General features: G+C 49.3%; 2 long non-coding RNA genes and 1 pseudogene across 2 annotated transcripts in view; 1 reads left to right on the top strand and 2 right to left on the bottom strand.

Moving 5' to 3' along the window:
• Window positions 1–20,143, top strand: part of LOC106148225 — a 38,186-nt gene that overhangs the window by 4,465 nt on the left and 13,578 nt on the right. Inside the window, exons 2-4 of the long non-coding RNA XR_001233483.1 lie at window positions 9,991–10,157; window positions 12,471–12,583; window positions 15,566–15,706. This is a non-coding gene — a long non-coding RNA (uncharacterized LOC106148225). The remainder of the gene's footprint in view (window positions 1–9,990; window positions 10,158–12,470; window positions 12,584–15,565; window positions 15,707–20,143) is intronic.
• LOC102025121 lies at window positions 4,625–16,730 on the bottom strand. The gene is made up of 3 exons (XR_260574.1): window positions 16,560–16,730; window positions 9,958–10,147; window positions 4,625–4,992 (listed from the first exon to the last, which is right to left on the bottom strand). It is a non-coding gene; the product is annotated as an uncharacterized LOC102025121 (long non-coding RNA).
• On the bottom strand, window positions 6,315–8,343 carry LOC102024799 (annotated as a pseudogene).

Here is a 20,143-nt window from a genome sequence, read left to right as displayed (position 1 = left end):
GGTCCCCTCCAACATGACCCCTGGCCAATCATCCCCTTCTGGGGGATACCTGAGCCCGGATAATCCACCAGCCCCTGCAGTTTGCTGTGTCCACTGCTCTGTCCCACTGGTGTGTTTCTCTGGAGGTCTCTGGTGGTCACCATATATCTGCAGGTCTGAGCTGCCTCTCCCATGCAGAGTCAGGGCTCAGGAAGAAAGTGCCACTTGCCATCTCCTTCTTTTGTGTTGAGGTCTCTCTCCTCACTCTCCCTGTATTGAAAACTGGGCTAAATAACCCTAAGTTATTGCAGGCTGATCAGGCCCGCAATCTCCTAAGTGAGTGGACGGCGAAGACTTAAATAAATGAGACAGTGGAAATGATTTCGGGGCTCCAGGAGGGACTGACTCTCTTACAGCTTCAGTATTCTCTGAGTTAGACAAAGACTTCTCCGGGTGGCCCATATTTATTTGGTTTTCAAACAAAAGAGGAGGATACTCAAGAAAATGCGGGAATCTTGCAGGACATTGGGAGAAGTTTCTCAAGTAGTAAATTATGTCAGTCAGGAGAACTACCTTATCTTTAGGTTGATATTTATTGTAGGAGTGTGGGGCCTGCAGCTGCAGTCTCCTTGTAGTACTTGGGGTTGGAGCCAAACATCCTCAGCTGCTGCCTTATCTTGTCGGACCAGGTGCCTAAGCTTCAGACAACTCTCAAGTAAACACAGAAAGCCAATTGGTTACTATCAAATCCTGCTCAGAGCCACTTTGTAGTAGTCCCCAACATCCCTGCGGGCTTCAGTTCTTGCTTCAGATCCTTGCTGGGTCCAAGGGACCCACTTCTCTTATTCATGTTGCTATATTCCAGCGTCTGGACACCAAATCTCAGAGAGGCTATTTCTCTGCTGCTTACAACTCCACCATCTTCCTACAGATCTTCTTTTTAATTTTTATTTATTTTTTATTTTTGGGGTTTTTTCATGACAGGGTCTTGCTGTGTCATTCAGGTTGGCCTGGAACTTGCAGCAATCCTCCTGCCTCAGCCTCCTGAGTGCTAGTATTACAGGTGTGAGCCAACACATCTGGCCACATTCCCTCATTCTTGCCTTTAAATCTCTGAGTCTGCTGATGATCAGCTCAGAGCTGAGGCTCGGGTCCACGCCTCATCCAGCCTGGCTTTCATCCTCGTTCCTGTGCTCACTGACCGCACAGCTGCTTTTCATAGGGGTCTTAGGCAGACTGGGCCTTCAGTGTCTCCAGCGCTTGCTAATGAGGGTGATTTGGGGCAATGCTCCATTACAGCCAGGCAGAAGTCCGTGGAGGCTGCGGCCCCTCTCGCTGTAACTGTCTTCTCTTCCTGTGCTTGTTTCTGCTCAGAAGCTGATTTGTTCACTAGATTGATTGATCCGGAACAGGAAAAGGAAGTTTCCAGGCCCAGAGGTGGAGAAGGTGGAGGATGGAGATCGGGATTTGGGCAAAGAAGTCCTGCTCAGGGCCGGTGACAGGATGGAATAAGAGGGCTTCTCTGCTGCTCCACTGGTTACCCGCTCAGGGCTGAACTGGCCAGCGAGAGCGAAGGTCAAAAGCAGTTCTCGGGGCTGGGGATTTAGCTCAGTGGCAAAGTGCCTGCCTGGCAAGCGCAAGGTCGTGAGTTCAGTTCCTGGTACTGGAGAAAAACAACAACAAAAAAAAAAACCAAAAAAAAACCCAAAAAAACCCCCAAAAAACCAGTTCTCACCTGTTAGGTAACAGTCCAGGCTTGGAGCCTGCCCATTCATGGGGTGCTCAGATTGCTTCAGGCCGATACTTGTAAAACTTTGGAAAACAGCAAAAATTTTTGGAAACCCCATGTAAATCTCCCAGGTATTAGAGGAAAGTTAATGAAATTTAATTTCTAAAGTTAAAGAAGGAGTAAGGGGGCCTGGTGGTACATACTTGTAATCCCAGCACTCAGCAGGCTGAGGCAGGAAGGTTGCCACAAGTTTGAGGCTACTCTGGGCTACATAGTGAGTTCAAGGCCAGCTTGAACTGCATATGGAGACCCTATCCAAAAAAATGAGGGCGTGTGGAAAAGTACATAAAAGCTGTACTGATGTTTTAAAATTTGGGCAGATAAAGGTTAGTATTAGATTGGTGTGGTGGTGCATGCCTGTAATCCCAGTACTCAAGAGGCTGAGGCAGGAGGACTGCCGTGTGTTCAAGATCAGCCTGAATATGAAGAAAGATCCTGTTTCAAAAAACCAAAAACCAGCCAACCAAACAGAAGATTAGCAGTGGTCGTGAGGTGTAATTGTATCCCTGGCTCTAGCTGACGAGAATATACCTTGTCCAAACTCAGGAGCAACCCCGTGCTGGCGGCGTTAGTGCTAACCGCAGAAGAAAGAATCCCACTGTGGGGATCTCTGCTTTGCAAACGGACAGAGCTTCTCGCACGCTCTGCTCAGGGACATGAAGTGGCTCGACCTCTGAGAGCGGTTCCAGGTTCCCCCCACCCTCACAGCATCCCTTGGCTGTAGGTGGGCGCTCAGTGCGGCCCTCCAGCTGGGCCAGGGCGGCAGTGCCAGGGTCTGCGGGCCTCTCTCCGCCCTGGTCACTTCTGCGGCTCACCCTGCAGTGCCCTCTTCTCCTGATGCCCTGTGGGCCCCAGTGGCTGGGCCGCGTACGCTGCTCTCTCTACCAGCACCTGTTCTGTGACCGTTTGCGCCCCCAAATGGCTTGGTCACCTGCCTACCTGGGATGCGTGGGGTGGCAGGGAGCTGACTCTGCAGCACATTTCCAAGCTGCATTCTCTGATAGTGCATCGTGGGAGGCTTGGGCCTCGGGCAGCGGCCTGTCCCTCACTGCCCTGCTGGGGGTGGGAGGGACACGGGCATCACAGCCAGCGCTGGCTGGTGAGGCTGGCGGGGAAGAGCCGGCTGCAGGTCGAGGATAGAGGAGAGAAGTTCAGCTGCCAGGCACTGCGGGTGTTGCCTAGAGTGACAGCTGCCTGAGGGCCACCGGCCTGGGAGAGTCAGGTCAGATATCAGATCCTGGACAGAGAGGGGTGCAGGCCTGGGCTACAGGTGTCCTGCGGGCTCTGGGAGGGACCGGAATTTTGATCCTGAGCTTCCCTTGGTTCTCAGACCACCGGGTTCTGGGGTGGAAGCTGTGGAGGGCAGAGTACAGCTCAGGAGGAAGTAGGGGTGAGAAGAAGATGCCCCTATAGAGCAAGGGGGACCCCTGGGATCCAGCCTGGCCCACAGCCCTGCAGGAGACAAACAGTCACCACAGCTGCGGGGACTCTGGGAACACAGGATTTGACCAGGGCTCGAACCCACCCGCTGCTGCGGACGACAGGACCGTGTGTTTCGTGGCTACAGTCTCCCACCGGCGGTCACTGTGGGTATCGTCACGTGGCTCGGGGGGGATGGGCGTGCGGTGGCGCTTGTGGGGAAGACCAGTAAGGAATGTCTGTGTGTGTGAGCTGTTAACACGCATGCACAGTGGGCAAGCATGCATGTGCTGTGTGTGTCTAGGTGTGGAGACACAGACAGAGCCGGGAAGGAACACTGCCTTCCCCAGAAGAGGAACGCCAGGCTCTGCCTGGGCAGACTGTACCGTCTCTCTGGCTCATAGCTCACTCACCATCTTTCACCCATGTCTACAAATGCCTGTTACCTAATAGCCCATTTCTAAGACTGGCTCAGAAATGGCATCGTATTAAACAGACCAAGAGTAAAACCTAAGTAATCCCAGCACTCAGGAGGCTGAGGCAGGCAGATTGCCACAAGCTTGAGGCCAGCCTGGGCTACACAGTGAGCTCAATAGCAGCTGTCTCAAAAAAAGAAAAAAAAGAGTAAAACTTAAAAGGGAGGAATTATTTTGTTTTATCTTTCATCATTTTCTTTTAATGGCGTTTTCACAGGTTCTCATTTTTTTTTGGTAGAACTCCTGTTTTGGAAGATGATGATTTTATGTAAGGCTATATATTTGCTTAAGTGAACCTCCTGTGTGTTTGCCATTTCTCAGAGTACCAGCATTCAGCAAGTTATTTTTCTCTATATTAAAAACTGGTGAATTTTATCTTTTTTTTCTTTTGTAGTACTTGTGATAGAACCCAGGGCCTTTGCACTGAGCTACATCACCAGCCATTTTTCTTATCTATCTATCTGTCTTTTTTTGACACAGGGTTTCACTACGTATTTCAAGCTGGCTGTGACCTCACTATGTAGCCCAGGCTGGCCTCGAACTCTCAGCAATCTTTCTGCCTCAGCCTCCCGAGTGCTGGGATTACAGGCATGTGCCACCATGCTCAGCTTTGCTTATTTTGAAACAGGATCTTGCTGAGTTTCTAGGAGGGACTTGAACTTTTGATCCTCCTGCCTCAGCCTCCCAAAGTGTGGGAATTACAGGCATGTGTCATAGTGTCCAGCAGTGCGCTCCCTCTTCCCAAGTGCTGCACACAGTACGTGAAAACCTGCTCCCTGTAAATGTCCATGCAGTATGGACCACGTGGAGGGAAAGCCAGCAGCCCTCTCACACTTCCTCTGATGACCGCCGTTCCCTCCTGTCCTCCCAGGACAGGCAAAATTAGAGTTTGGTGTGCATCCCTTTTACTCTCAAAAAATGTATTTGCAAAAATCATATACTCGCATACAGAGAACTGGGGACATTTTTATTTTGACAGAATCAGAATTATTTTATAGGTATTGTTCCAAGGCTTTTCTTCCTGCTGCTGAAATGACGTGCTGTTTTGGTTAGAATTTTGATGCTAAATCCTTCCACTTTAGGACTCTTGAGAAAGAACCAGCTGCTCCATGGAGGGCAGAGTATAAGCCATGGCTTCTGAAATAGAACAGAGGAACCAGTGCTCCGTTCTGTGGAAGTTTCCCCAGTGCAGTGGAAATGGTCCAGGAGAAAGAGGTGCAGACGTCCAAGAAGGGCTTCTGGCTTCCACTCCCTACGTGCAGACTCCAGCCAGGCTGCATGGAGCAGGCACCCGCCTTGGAGGACCGAGAGCCCTGGGAACCGAGAGCACTGGAATAGGAAACAATGGATAATCAACCAGGGGAAAGTACTCTTGTTGTAAGAAACAGTAGCGCTCCCTTTACACACAATGGAGCACTACGCTGCCATAAAGAGGGATAAACTTGAGTCACTTGTAGGGAAACGGATGCACTTTGAGACTATAATGTTTTCTTTTTTTTTTGTTTTTCTCTGGTACCGGGAACCGAACTCACGACCTTGCACTTGCCAGGCAGGCGCTTTGCCGCTGAACTAAATCCCCAGCCCCCGAGACTATAATGTTAAGTGAAATAAATCAGACATAGGAGCTTTCTCCTATGAAAACATGAAAACATCACATGCTTTCTCTTATATGAGAAACCCAGAATGTAAATAAAGAGCAAAACAAAAGATAGATCATAAGAAGTAGGAAGAAAGGTCTTTTATAAAAGGGAAGGGAAGGGAAGGCAGTGGAGGGAAGAGAAGAGGGTGAACAAAGAACTAAGATGTGTTGTGTGTGTGTGTACCCACTCTCCCCGAGAGCATTAACTATTATGTGCTGCAAACCTGCACTAATAAAAATAACAATTTAGGGGCTGGGGATTTAGCTCAGCTGCACAGCACCTGCCTGGCAAACGTAAGGTCGTGAGTTCGATTCCAGGTACCGGAAAAAAAAAAAAAAAACAGTTTAAACCAGAAAAAGAAATTTCTCCTCCAGCAAGCATATCTTGGAGAGCTCACCATTTCAACACGCTGAGCTCTGAGTTATTTAAAAGCGACATCTTATTCCAGGACTCACACTGAGGTAGGATGTTTCGAATTTAAGAACTCATTCATAGTCTCCTCCTCATTTCCCTCTTGGGATAATTCTGTAATAGCTCTGTTTTATGTATATGAGACTAAAGTCTTAAAGATGGCAAGAGCTTTGTCTATGAATTCAAGATTTATGGGCATCTGCTTTGGTTCTTTTCCTATGATAATGTACTGCTTCATGTTAAATGAAACATATTTAAACAGGAAATTAGCTCTTTTTTTTTCTCTCAGTACTGGGAATTGAACCCAGGGCCTTCACACTGAACTATATCCCAGACTTTAAAAATATTTTTTATTTTGAGACAAGGTCTTGTAAGTTATTGGGGTCAAACTTGCAGTCCTCCACAGTGCTGGGATTATAGGAAATAAGCTACTGTTAAAGTGCTTTACTAATTGCTGCTTTTATGAAAGGCTTTATTTCATCTCTATATTTTTTTCATTTTTCTCAAAACATATTTTCTCTCCTCTCAGTACATCTTTGAGCACTTTTTCCAAGTCTTCTAGTAATGTGCAGATCTTGTCCCCCACATACCAAGCCCTCGCTACCCCTTGGTGACAAGACCCCTCACACCTTGTGCGACGGCATCCTTGTCAGTACCAAACATCTTCCGCAGCTCAGCTGGCCTCCCCCTTCTTGGTACCTGGCAAACAGCCAGGCAGGTGACAGTGATTCCAGGCTCACCCACAGCTGCATCAGACACCTCGTCACCAATGCCACCCTCAGAGCAGTGGTCCTCCTCTGTGAGGATCCTGCCCTTGGTCGCTCGAGTGCTATCAAGAATGAGTTTTCTGTCCAGGGGCTTGATCGTGAAGGGGTCCAGCACCCAGATGTTGATTTTCTGTGTCTTTAGCAGCTCAGCGGCAGCCAAGGCCTCATGCAGGGTCATCCCAGCCCCAGTCATGGTCACCTTGTCGTCCTTGTTCTTCAGAACCACCTCGACTTCTCCAACCTGGAAGTGCTCGTTGTTGCTGTAGATGGTAGTGTTTTCCAGGCCGCTAGTCTGGATAAAGCAGATGCCCTTTGTACTGGCTGCTAATTCCACCACCTTCTGTGTAGCAACTCTGTCACTTGGGTAGAAGACAGTTGACATGGGGGTTGCCTGAAACATGGTCAGATCCTCCAGGGCCATCTGAGAAAGCCTGTCCTCCCCGATGGGCACGCCATGGTGGGAGCCACAGAGGTTGACGGTGCTCTCGGACATAGCTGCCATGCGGATCTGGTCAAAGGCCCATGTGAAGAAGGCTGTGAAATTGCTGCAGAAGAGCACAGTCGTATTGCATGTGGCACAGCTCATGGCAATGCTCACCATGTTCTGCTCTGTGATGTAGCATTCAATAAAACAGCAAGGTGCTCCTTTGTTTTGTCTTTTTGAGGCAGGGTCTCGCTATGCAGTTCGGGCTGGCCTTGAGCTCACTTCATAGCCCAGGCTGGTCTTGAACTCATGATGATCCTCTTGCCTCAGCCTCCTAAGTGGTGGGATTACAGACATGTGCCACCATGCCCAGCAGGTGCTCCTTTTTGAAGATCTCTGAGAAGGTGGAGTTCTTCGTGTCCCATCCAGGGCAATGATGCAGTCACTGCTGTGGCCCAGCTTGGCCAGTGCCGCCCATAGGCCTTGTGGGTGGTTATCTTGGTCCCAACTTTGTGGCTGGGTGGAGAGGGCATGCGAATGTTGGCCATGTCAACTGAGGGGGCATCCTCCTGTGGGGGTGCTACCGTGATCTTGTTTTTGCTCTGGATCTGGCTACAGATTTCCTGGATGATCTGATTGGCCATGTTTTGGGGGAGGGACTTCCTGTGTCAGGACTCCTTATCTTCTATCCCTGTGATCCCCGGCCCTTGAAGGTCTTGGTGATGATAGCTGTGGGCTGGTGCTTGGCCTGCGCAAAGGCCTCCATGCTGTGTCCATCCACAATGACGGAGTACCAGCCAAAGCCTTTGCAGCTCTTCTGGTAGATGTCCACCAGTGCTGCAGTGGAGCAGGGCCACTCTGGCCCAGGCAGTTGATGTCAACAATGACCACAAGGTTGTCCAGCTAGTAAATGCCAGCAAAGGCCACAGCCTCCCACATGGAGCCCCAGCCAGCTCCCCATCTCTCAGCATGCAATAGACTCGGTAACTGGCTTTTTTCAAGTATTTGCCTGTGTAGGCCATTCTACAAGTAGCTCCAAGGTCCTGGCCTGTGAACCAGTGGCCACATCCATGAAAGCTTGTTTTGGGAGAGGGTGTCCATCCAGGTTGTCCAGCAGCTCTGCATCAGGCAGGAAGCCAGCTTCAGCCCAGATGCAAAAAGGATGGGAGCTGCGTGTCTCTTGGACAGTAAAAAGCGATTGTTGTGAGGATTCTGGGGGTCCAGGGCCTTGTAGTGTATGGTGTGGAAAAGAGAACAGCCATGGTCTCAGCAGCACTGCAGCAGGACATGGGGTGGCCTGAGCCTGCAGCGGGGTGGCCTGGATGGAGCTGGGGCACGAGTGGCTGGCTGTGTCTTTCAAGGCCTGCAGCTTCTATGGGTCTGGCTTGTGGTAGCCTTTCATGGCACGGCTGGGTGAGGGTGAGAATGCCTAGGGCAGAGACAGGATTCAGCAAGTCTCTATTGGAAATGGCCATTGGCATTTATTTTGTATTATTTTTTAGTGCATATTTTGATTTCTACTATTGGAACCCATCTCTATATTCAAGATAATTTTCTACCTATCCATAATTTTAAAGGCAGCATCCATCTATTATTATAAAGTTGAATTTGACACTCATCTTTCCAGCTTCCCTTGCAGCTATATATGTGATGTAGACTTAGCAAAACTTTTTTTTTTTTTTTTTGAGATAGAGTCTCACTATGTATCCCAGACTGGCCTTGAACTTGCAGTAGTGCTCATGCCTCAGCCTCCCAAGTGCTAAGACCACAGGCATGCACCACACACCTGGCTTGACTTAACTAGTCTTCCTTATTCCTGCTTGGTTTCTGGGTCTAGGTCTTCAAAGAGCACAGTGATTATGAAAGCTTTCAAGCAACTTTTCATTTTAAAATTTTACGTTCAGGACTGGCCATGGTAGCACATGCCTCTCAGCACTTGGGAGGCTGAGGCAGGAGAATGGCTGTGAGTTTAAGTCCATCCTGGCCTACATAGTGAGACCCTATTTTAAAAAAAAAATTGTTTAACATAAAATGAATTCACTCTGTGTGCTGTGTAGTTCTATAGCTTTTGGTAGTGTGTAAAATCGTATATTCACTACTGCTGTTGTGCTATAGAACAGTCCACCATGCCTCTGATTCTTGGTGCTGCCCTTGGTACCCACCTCTCTCTACCCCCACCCAAATCTGACTTCTATCCCTATAGTCTTCCTTTGTCCAGAATCATAGAATATTACCCAGTAGTCTCTTAATGCTATTATCATGACAATGTAATATTTTCAATAAATATCAACAGATTTATTTTCTGTTAGAAATACCTGCTAGAATCCATTTCAGGCTCAGCATTCACTCTGTTCTCTTCTCTCTGCTGTCTTCACAGACCGGGGCTTCTTCGACAAGGCTTCCATGGGCCATGGAAGTGTCATAGTGCAACATCCTTGTCATGCAAATAAGGGTGCTGAGCCCCAGAGGATGGGTTAATGTGGCCGGAACTGAACTAAAAGCTAATGGAAGAGCCACAGTTAACTCGCACATTTTCTGACCTGTGTGATGGGGATTTTGACACATGTATTTCTCACATGCACTTACATAAAATTTTTATTTAAACAACTTTGGTAACACTGGCCAATGCTTTTCATTTGACTGTAGTAGGTCAAGGCATTCAAGAAACACAATATTGGCAGAGCGGTGTTCCACTGTGTGTAAGTTTTTTTTTTTTTTTTTTTCCACTGTGTGTAAGTTCCACACTTTCTTTATCAAGTCACCTGTTGATGGACATAGAGGCTGCTTCCAAGGTGTAGCTACTATGAATTGCGTTGCTATAAACATGGGTGTGCACACAACACTGTAATGTTATGTCTTTGAGGAAAAAACCAGGAAAATAGGACTTTTGCAAATGAGACTGGGATGAAGAGTTGGATGGAGCAGGGAGGAAGGCAAAGGGTAGGGAATGAGAGACATAAACAGAAGTAAGGGCAACCCCATCCGGACCCTCCTGCCTCTCAGGAGCGATTCTTACACCTCATTCCTAGTCCCTGTTCCTTCTCCCCAGTACCTTTTCCTCCTCTTAACCTTCGTTGTTCCTTAGAGTTCATTCTTCAAGCTCGGGAAACATGGAGGCGGTGTACCTGACTGCCAGGCTCGACTCAGACAGGACTTTCCCAGCACCCAACCTGTTTGTCAGCAGCACTGTCCTCAGAGAAGACACAGCTCAGCACCAGAGCCCTCGGCAAACATGGGGTGTCCTGAAAAGAGGTAAGATGGCGCCTGGGAACTTCCAAGCACCAGGACATCTGACAACACCCAAACATTTACATCCAACACCCGAGGACTTTGCCCACTGAGGCACCAGACATTTAGAGAACTTTGGACCACTGCTGTTTACTAAGGTCTTCCCGCCTAATGTCCCTTGCCTTCTTTCAAGCACTATACAAAAGCCCTCCTTGTTCCTCACAGATGGCCTTATGCCCTCTGTCTGCCTGCACCTGGGCACAATAGATTCCATGTTGTGTTCCTTTAAGAAAAAAAAAAAAAAGAGATGTCCATGTGCCAACTCCCCATGATACATGTCATCATTATGTCCTGCAAACTGGACTAATAAGAAAGAAAAATAAAAATTGAAAATTTCCCGGTACTACAAGTGCATTTTCAGTAAGCTAATTTAAAAGTCAGTAACAGAAGGCCTGTGAAAAAATTCTTGAAACATTTGGGTGACTATTACATTTCATAATGCTCAGATATCTGAGTCCTAAGGTAGGGCTGAGAGGGATGTGTCCATGGCTCTGGGAACTCAGGAGGGCTGTAGGACTTTCAGACAATAAGTTCACATTCTGAAGTGCAGTAATTAATACTTCTGACTACCCTGACCAGCTGAAGATCCTTGGAGATCCATACCCCATTTCAAATCCAATTAAAATGATATCAACTACTAAACTAACCCATGTTCACTCAAATCTTGATAGAAAATGACACAGTCTCATGGAATGGGTTAATTAATCCAACACGCAAAAGTATGTCAAGAAAATTGTGAACCCGGCTGTTCCGAAGTTCATCTGGAAGGCCTTCACCAGGGTCGTACAGAACATGAATTCTTCCTCCTCTGGAAGCCACGCTGACAAATATTTCACCATCTGTGTGTTTAAATGCAGTGAAAGAAATGTTCTTTTCAAAGCATATGGTGATATAATTAGGTGTCTCTGAATATAGCAAGATTGGGAAAGGCAGCCGGAGGAGGGGAGACACGGGAGCTGCAGCAGTGTCAGTGTTTAGGGGTCTGCTCTGGGCAGCATGGTTCTAAGGAGCATCAGATGCCCCGGGGATGAGGGTCTGCACTGCAGACCCCCTGCTCCACAGTGCTCAGGGTCCCAGTGTCCTGCACAGAGGGGCCTCCAGCCTCTTTGAAGTTTCCATAGTGTTTGGGGACAGGGGGCTTGAAGTCCTTGCTTAGGGCTGTCCACCTGGCACTGTCTTTCACGGATGGCGAGCAGCTTGAGCATCACTTTGTCCCTCATGCCCCTTCCTGGTTTGACTCATGCAATCTATGGAGAGAGACACTCTAAACTACAGTCTCTGCAGCAGTGATGTGGACACTCAACTTGATCCGAGACACCTACACAGAGAAGTGAATGCACTGCCCTGCGTGACGTGCAAGGTTCTGGGTTAGGGTGGGTCAGTCACTGTTTGGACCTCAAGCCACTGCTTGGACTTCATGTTTCCAGCTCACTTGAATGGGTGTTGCCAGCTGATGAGCAGCAGTAGGGCTTGCCATGTTTAAAACGTGTTCCTGAGCCTTTCGATGATAAATCTTTTGATTTTGGACATCAATGCCTTGCACGCCATTGCTAAGCAGGCTCTGGACGTTGTTTGGTTTTTGGGTTTTTGAGACAAGGTCTTGCAGTGTAGTTCAGGCTGGTCTTGAATTCACTATGAAACCCAGGCTGGCCTCCAACTCACAGCAATTCTCCTGTCTCTGAGTGCTGGGATTGCAGGTGTGCACCATCACTCCTGGTTTCTTTGGAACTTTTTCTGTTTTTGTGTTTGTTTTTGTTTTTTGAGACAGGGTCTCAGTATGTAGCTCAGGCTGGCCTTGAACTCACAGTGATCCTCCTGCCTCAGCTTGCTGAGTGCTGGGATTACAGGTGTGCCCCGGCACATCCAGGTTGGACTCTGAGCCTTTTTAATTTTAATTTTTTCTTTAAAGTGCTTGCCTGAAGTGAATACTGGATTTATCTTAAACATATGCTGTTTTCAGTCAAATTCACTGCTAACCGACACACTAAGTTTTACTAACTTTAAGTCTTATTTTTAATTATTTAAAGAGAGTGTTCTTGGTTTTGGGTAACAAGCTGAACTGTCAGTAAGCAACTGCAGCTTGTGCAGACATCTACATGGAAGAGAGCTTCTATGGGTGCTGCTATGGGTGGTGGCCTGGTCCTTCGATGGACTGTTGGCCTGGCATCTTTTGTGACATTTTCTGTTGGTGACTATTGAAGAAATGAATCATTTTCTCTAGCTTTCCCAGCACAGTTACTCTCTAATCAGTATGTTTTTGTTTCTCCCTTCCATCAGGGGAACAGTAGCTCCCAAGATGAAACACGGTAAGGGGCGAAATCCCATTCCATTGTGCAGTGGAGCGGTGGATTGACAAGTGGTGGTCAACTTGTAACCCCCAGCTGAACTGAGTAAGTGTGGCGCTGGGTGTGGGAGGCCCACCTGGGGATTGTTGCCAGCAACATAAGAGGCAGAACTAGAGAAGAAGAAATGAGGCTGTTGGGAACTGGTAGAAGCTGTAAGGAGCTGTTGGTTCTCTTGGAGGAGCTCATCATGCTGGCTTTCTTGATGAACTTGGCTGTTCCATCCTCCAAGGAGCTCGGGACCTCATTGGCACTGAAAATAGCTTTGGTTCATTTTAGGAGCGCTCTGGTCCTAATTTTGAGCATTGCTTCCTGGCTCTGGAGGGTAAGATGGTGCACTGCTGGTCTCCTGGAGAAACTTGCTGCGTTGGCTTCCCTGATGGGACCTCAGCTTTCCTGATCATCAGAGGAGCTTGGGACCTCACTGTTGCTGTGGATGGCTCCCCCTTTTGGGGGAGCTTTGGTTCTTACTTTGTATGTCACTTCCTAGCTCCAGTGCAGATCTCTCAGCCTGCTAGCACAGACCCTTTATCCTGTTGGCATGGACTTTCTAGATTCTACCACTGACCTATGGGCCTTCCCAACACAGATCCGTGAAATAGGCCTACATGAGATGTTGTCATGGGCTCTGGGCTTCCAGTTGGATTCATGGGAGGCATTGCTATGGGCTCTAGGTATTCAGCTGGACTCATGGAGGACATTATCATGGGATCCAGGCCCTCAGCTGGATTCCTGGTCTATAGTGTGTGGACAGATTTCCTGCACTCTCTTGTATATGATTCTTTGGGTGACTATTATAAATAATCTTATAAAATATGTGTCCTGTATTGTACTGTTCTCCTTGCAAAAATAACCCCCAAACCAACACAAAATTGGTACCAGGAGTGGGGTTATTTTGTGATGTTGCCTGGCCACATGACTTAACCTTTGGAATTAATTCAGAAAAGTTTGAAAGACTGGCCAAAGAGGCAGCCCTGTATGCTGCAAACTATACTGGAGACTCTGACTGGAGCCTGGAAAGTCAGAGTACTGATGGAAATGCTGCCGACTGAGATGAAGCTCAGAAGAGGCTTTCACTATTGCTGAGGATGGCTGTGGTACTTTTTGGGGGAGCTGTGGTTCTTATTTTGAATGTCGCTTCCTGGCTCCAGTGCAGATCCCTTGGCCTGCCTGGCACAGATCCTTCATCCTGCTGGCATAGACTTTCTAGATTCCACCATGGACCTTTGGAGCTTCCAGCACAGATATCTGAAATAGACCTGCATGAGATGTTGTCATGGGCTCTGGGCCTCCAGTTGGACTTGTGGGAGGCATTGTTATGAGCTCTAGGTCTTCAGCTGAACTCATGCTGGACATTTCTGTGGGATCCAGGCCCTCAGTTAGATTCCTTGGTCTTAGTGTGTGGACAGATTTCTTGCACTCTCTTGTATATGATTCTCTGGGTGAGTATTATAATTAATCTTATAAAATATGTGTCCTGTATATTATTGTTTCCCCTTGCAAAATAACCCCAAGCCAAGACAAGTGGTTTGCAGACCTCAGTTGTCAGGTCCACCTGCCTTGGTGAAATCCAGCCTGGCACTTTCACTTCAGCAGGCCTGGAGTGGGGCCAGAGGACACGTGTGTCAAATAAGGTCCCTGGATATGATGGTGTCACTGGGCTGGGAACCATATTTGAGATCCGTGGTCACAGTGTCATTCTGAGTGCCTGTCCTGTGGACCTGATCTGTCATCTGCTCCCAGGGGGCATGGGGACCACTGTGCTGCTCCCCACAGGAGACTGTGCCTGGGTCACTTCCCTTAGGGCTCAGCTATGCCCCAGCAGCCTGGCCATTCAGGAGAGTCCCCCTCTTTTTCTTCCCTGTGCTCATCTTTTTTCCTCTACAGGGTTTCATCTGATCATTTTGGGAAAACAAGAGAACAGGAAGATTCCTGGTTTTAGAGTCTCTCTGTGCTTGTCTCTGTCCCATGGTTCCAGGCGGCTTTCAGCATGGGAGCTAGGCATCCCTGTGGGTCCCCTTGGGTGCTGTTTCCATGAAGGAAAACTCACCAAGGATCAGAGTGCTGATCCTCGTGCTGCGGTCTCTGCTACTCGGTTCTGTAGATAGATCTCCCTCCCAGGATTAGAGATCTGTTCCACAAGTTAGTGAAATCTACCCCTCCGTTAACTTCTGTACACAGGGTCATGGTATACAAAGCTAGAAAGCAATTCATTGCCTGAGAGTTACAGCTGAATCATAGTGCAGGATGCTGCTGCCGTGTACACATTCACCGTAAAAATGTCAGTGGTCCCAGGCCAGGGACTGCAAACTAAGGCGCCCCACAGAGCCAGGAAGTTTCACACCCATAGCTTCAAGGCTGACACAAAAGCTCCATTTCTGGGGCCCCATGAAGCAGGGTTATGACAATGCACCCCAGGTGCAGGAATAGACTCATCAGGTCAGCTACAGTGCCCGGTGGGTGGCAGAAAATTAAGACTTGGTTGTGTTGTGGATTGAGCTGTGCTCCCCAAAGAGAACTGTTGCGGTCCTAACCCCAGTCCCTGGGAACGTGAGCTGATCAGGAAACAGGGTATTGGCAGAAGGAATCCAATTAAGGTGACCTCACCCTGGCTGTGGGTGGGACTGAATGCATTGACTGCTGCTGTCCGAACGAGAAGGAAATCGGCGCTCGCAGAGGCACAAGGCGGGCACCCGGTGATGACAGAGGCAGGAATGGCAGTGATGCCAGGATGCAGCCCCAGGACCTGAGAAGGGGCGGGAGGGTTCGCTCCTAGGCATGTCCCCGGACCTCGACCTCCCTGACACCTTCACTGCAGACTTTCAGCCTCCAGAGAAGTCTGTTTTGCTTCAAACCACCCAGGTCTGGAGGGAAGGTGTTGCAGCAGGTGCTGGAGGAGAGGTTGGGGAGGCATTTTGGCCCCCACTGGTTAAAATCAGATGGAAATCTGAAGCTCGCGGGGCTGTGAACCGCAGGATACTGCAGCTTGGGCAACTTGGCTCTTTAATTTTTATTTGTCTGTGTGTGTAGGGCCTGAGGATCACTCCCTGTGGGGAGCTGGCATCTGGCGGTAACACAGCCCTCCCCTCACCCGTCCACAGGGCATCTCAGAGGCTGCGTGGCTGGTGGGAAGGGTCCCAGTGTGCGGCTGGCAGCACCGCTGCGAACAGGGTGAGTGTGCATACGGGGCTCTGGTGACCCCATGGGGGGAAGGGTTCAAAGGGTGCTGGGAGCAGACCCTGTGTCCTGGGTGACCTTGCAGAGCCTGCCCGCTGTGCTGGCCCCGAATGCTCACTTTGGCACTGCTGGGAGTGTGCAAGGAAGGTCTGCTCACTTCCCCGGCTGCATCCCTGAGCATTTCTGACACAGTGGTTTCACACATGCCTCGCACACAAGTCCTCACTCTACAGAAAGGCAGGCTCCCCTGAGGGCCGTGGGAACAGCATCCTTTGGGCCACCCTGAACTAGAGGGCTCGTTGGGTAGGCTCAGGGCTATGTGTGTGCACTGCCACATACTTCACAAAATTTTATGTGAAAGAGGACAGTCATTGCCTTAGAAAGCTTTAATACGAAAGAAAGACCTCACTTAAAAAAATTCAACTCTGGCATGGTGATGTGCACCTGTAATCCCAGCACTCTGGAGGCTGAGGCAGGAGAGTTGCCAATTTGAGCCCAGTCCGAGCAACTTAGAAACCTAGTGAGACTCAGTCTCAAAATATAAGTTAAAAGGAGATGTAGCTCAATGCAGAGCCCCTGAGTTCAATCCCCAGTACTGCAAAGTGAAAGGAAACGAACCGGAACAACCCCAAGGTTATGAAAAACCCTGATTTCTAATGTTACCTTAATCCTCTTGGCATCTTTAAGGACTTAAAAGCCACTAATTCGTTTTCAGCTTTACATTACCACCCAACAAATCCTTCCAGACTTAGTGGCTCAAAGCAAGAGGAATCATGTCATTTTTCTTTCATGATGGTGAGGGTGAGTGAGTTCTGCTAGCTGGCTCTCCCCTGGGGTCGCCCCTCACCTGTCTGGGAGGTCAGCTGGGGCTGTGTTGGAAGCTTCCTGTGGTCTCATGGTGTCTCTCCTCCTCCTTGAGACGGCACCGGTTCCCGGAGGCGGCATCCCAAAAGTCCTCTGAGGTCACAGCACTTATTTTTTGCCCTTAGGAGAGATGATACTGAAAGAGCAGGCATTTGTCTTCCCAGGGGCTGAAAGCGTCACAGTTGCGTGGTCAGAGCAGGTTGTGGGGAAAGGAAGCCCTCTACATTGTCAGTGGGGCAGGTATGGTGGCACACGCCTGTAATCCCAGCACTCAGGAGGCTGAGGCAGGAGAACTGTTGTGAGTTCGAGGCCAGCCTGGGCTACAAAGTGAGCTTAAGACCACACTGAAATGCATAGCGAGACCCTGTCTCAAAAAGACAAAAACAAAACAAAAACAAAAACAAAAACAAAACCCAAAAACATACATTGTCAGTGGGAAGTGTCAGTGTGGACATTTCTCAAAACCTAGAGCTAGAAGCAACATTCGACCCAGCTGTTCCCCTTCTCTGTGTCTTCCCGAAAGAGTTAAAGAGGTTGTATCACGGTGCTCCACATCGCCCATATTTATAGCAGTACCACTCATCACAGTTACATCTTGGAAGCGCCCTGTATGTCCATTGGCAAATGCATGGACAAAGAAATGTGGTGTTGTATATGCCTGTAATCCCAGCACTCAGGAGGCTGAGGCAGGAGGTTTACCATGAGTTCAAGGCCAGCCTGGGCTACATAGCGAGCCCCTGTCTAGAAAACAACAACAACAACAAGCAAACAAAAAAGAAAATGTGGTGCTCCCACATGTAGTAGAGTACTACTCTGCCATAAAAAAGATAAACTTGGGTCATTTGTAGGAAAATGAATAGATGTTGGAACCATAATGTGAAGAGAAATTAACATTAGTTGACGAACAAGCTTAAGTATCGCATGGTTTCTCTCATATGAGAAACTCAAAGTATAAATAAATTAAATATCAAAATAAAAGATAGTAGGAAATGGGGGCGGGGGGCAAGAACTTCTGCGGAGGGAAAGGGGACCAAGAGTCGGAGGGAGCTGGAGGGAGGGGGAGGCTGTATGGAGTGCAGAGTTGTGTTATATGTGTGCCCCACTTTTGCCCAGGAACCAGAGCATCATGCGCCGCAGGCTGCGCCACGGAGCTACAGGAAAGGAGGACGGGACTGGGAGAGCCCGTCCGCCTGCGCGTCAGGCCGGGAAGCTCCGTGCAGGGCACTCTGTGTCCTTTACCTTCCTGCAGGGTTGCGCCCCACCTTGGCCATCATGCCGAGGGGCTGTCCTGGGCTCCTGTGCTCGTGCGCTCCTCTGGGGCCCAGGCGGGAGCCGGGACAGGCGTGTCTCGCACAGCCGGACGCTGCGCAGCTGGCGAGGGGCAGCGCCAAGGGCTGCCTGGGCTCCCCACCGCAGGACCGGCCTCCAGGGAGCTGCTCGGACCGGAGTGTGCCTGGCCTGCTTCAGCCTTGTTGCTCCCGTAGGAAGACCCGGGCATGCCCCTCGGTGCCTTGGCCCAGTCCAGAGGGCGCAGGCTCCAAGTCGTCGTGTGCCTAGCATTTGTTTTTTCCGGTCCACTTGGGCAGTGGCCCCCAGGGCATCGCTTCCTTCAGCAGTACCCCCCGCAGAGCGAGAGTGCGGTGGAGCTGGGGAGTTCCTGGTGACGTCCTAGGGGCGGGGACAAAGCTACCACGCTGCAGTCGTGTAGAAGTCAGGCTCCTGCCATCCCGCACAGCTCAGAATATTTGGCAATGGTGAAGTATGTTACCAGTTCCTGTATTTACTGTTTTATATTTTTATTGTTATTCCTTTAAAAAAGTTTGTCTTTTGAGACCGGGTCTTGCTATGTAGTTGAAGCTGGCTTTGAACTACGTGGCCCAGGCTGGCCTCAAATTCGAAGTGATCCTCCTGCCTCAGCCTCCTGAGTGGTGGGATTACAGGGGTGCGCCAGCACGGTGATTTTTGCTGTTACTTTAGAGTATAACCCTTCTTCCTACGATAGAAGTTTACTGTAAACGGCATGTTGTGCTGTCGGCAGCAACCTGAGGACACAGTTCTCAGTCTACTTCCTCACCTGAGCCGTGCGCAGCTGCAGCTGCCCGCCAGTGCTGTGGGTGTTTGAACCTCACTTTCTGACCCGGATACACCGCCTCCTATGCATGGAGCCCTGGGCCCTGCCTGGCGTGCTGGGGGCGACATGCATGGGTTCTGCTGTTGAGCTGAGGGCCTTCAGGGCCCCAGAGTGCAGCTGTGACTTAGGATCTTTGGGGAGGCCAAGTGCTACTGAGAGATCACTGGCACCGAGAAGCCAGGCGGGAGGCCCACAGCCCACCTGCTCGGGTCTCCTCCCGTGATCTGGGAGCTCACCGGGGACTCATGAGCCTCCGGCCTCAGCCAGGGTCTGCGGTCCCCACATGGCAGGACTGTGTTCCAAAGGCCGCGTCTCCACGGTGCTTCTGTGACCCAGCCTCTGACGGCCCCCCAACCGGCCTCAGGGCTTGTCCCAGCCAGATTCGGGGAGGGGATGTGTTCAAGGTTCTAATTCTGGACGGGAAAAGAATCCCAGGGTAGAACAAAGCGCAGGGCGGGAGGGCTGTCTGTGGCCGTGCTGGAGATGCAATCAGACATAGTGTGTGCGTCAGAATTTTCTAAATTTTAAATTCTAATATAGAAACCTTTCCTGCCTCATTGAAGCAAGAACAACCAAGAATAGGTCTCACTGGGAGTATATTGCGTAATCAAGTGGATGGCTGGAAAACCAGCCTCAGAAGATGCAGACCGAGGAGCCAGGCGTGGGCAGGGACGGTGCGGGGCAGGATGCGCCGCGGGGGAGGACAGGGGCGCGCCTCGGAGAATCAGAGCTAACGCAGGTTGGGGAGAAGGCGCGTGCCAAGAGGCGGGCTTGCCGCGGTCAATATCTTCATGACGTCCTCCGTTCGTGTTTTGATTCTCTTACTTCATCTTGATTTTGTTTTGTTTGTTGAGACGCAGTCTCACTATGTAGCCCAGGCTGGCCTTGAACTCATGGTGATCCTCCTGCCTCAGCCTCCCAAGCACTGGGATTACAGGCCTGCTCCACCACACCTGGCTATCTGTGCTTCATTTTGTAATAACTACCCAGCTCCCACTGTTAAAACTACTCATGCCTAATCAGCACAAATGCCAGTGTCCCAAAATGCTTTGCTGGGGCCCACAGTTAGAATTAATTTCTCTATTCTCAAACCCACACTGCAGTCCCCCTACTCTTACTAAGCTCACTGCTCAATGATTAGTGTAAAGTTAACCTTCCCGATCAGCCCAGCCAGGTGGAAGCGCTACAGGGGAAGAGGCCTTTCCTGTTATTTCCCTACTGTATCTCAAAACATATTTTTTGAATGAATGGAGCTGTATACCAAGTTAGAGACTGTAGATTTTACAAGTACTTTATTGATAAGTTCTACCTGAATATTTCTTTCTATTGTCTTAAACGCCAAGATCAGACACATGATGGAGATTTTTTTCTTTATTTAAAAATAGTTTGAGATTAGTAATTGATACTTTCTCAAATATATATATGTATATATATAT

The sequence above is a fragment of the Chinchilla lanigera genome, unplaced genomic scaffold, assembly GCF_000276665.1.
Source record: "Chinchilla lanigera isolate Chin_1 unplaced genomic scaffold, ChiLan1.0 scaffold00017, whole genome shotgun sequence".
Taxonomy (NCBI): domain Eukaryota; kingdom Metazoa; phylum Chordata; class Mammalia; order Rodentia; family Chinchillidae; genus Chinchilla; species Chinchilla lanigera.
This window is presented reverse-complemented; position numbering and strand designations above follow the sequence as displayed.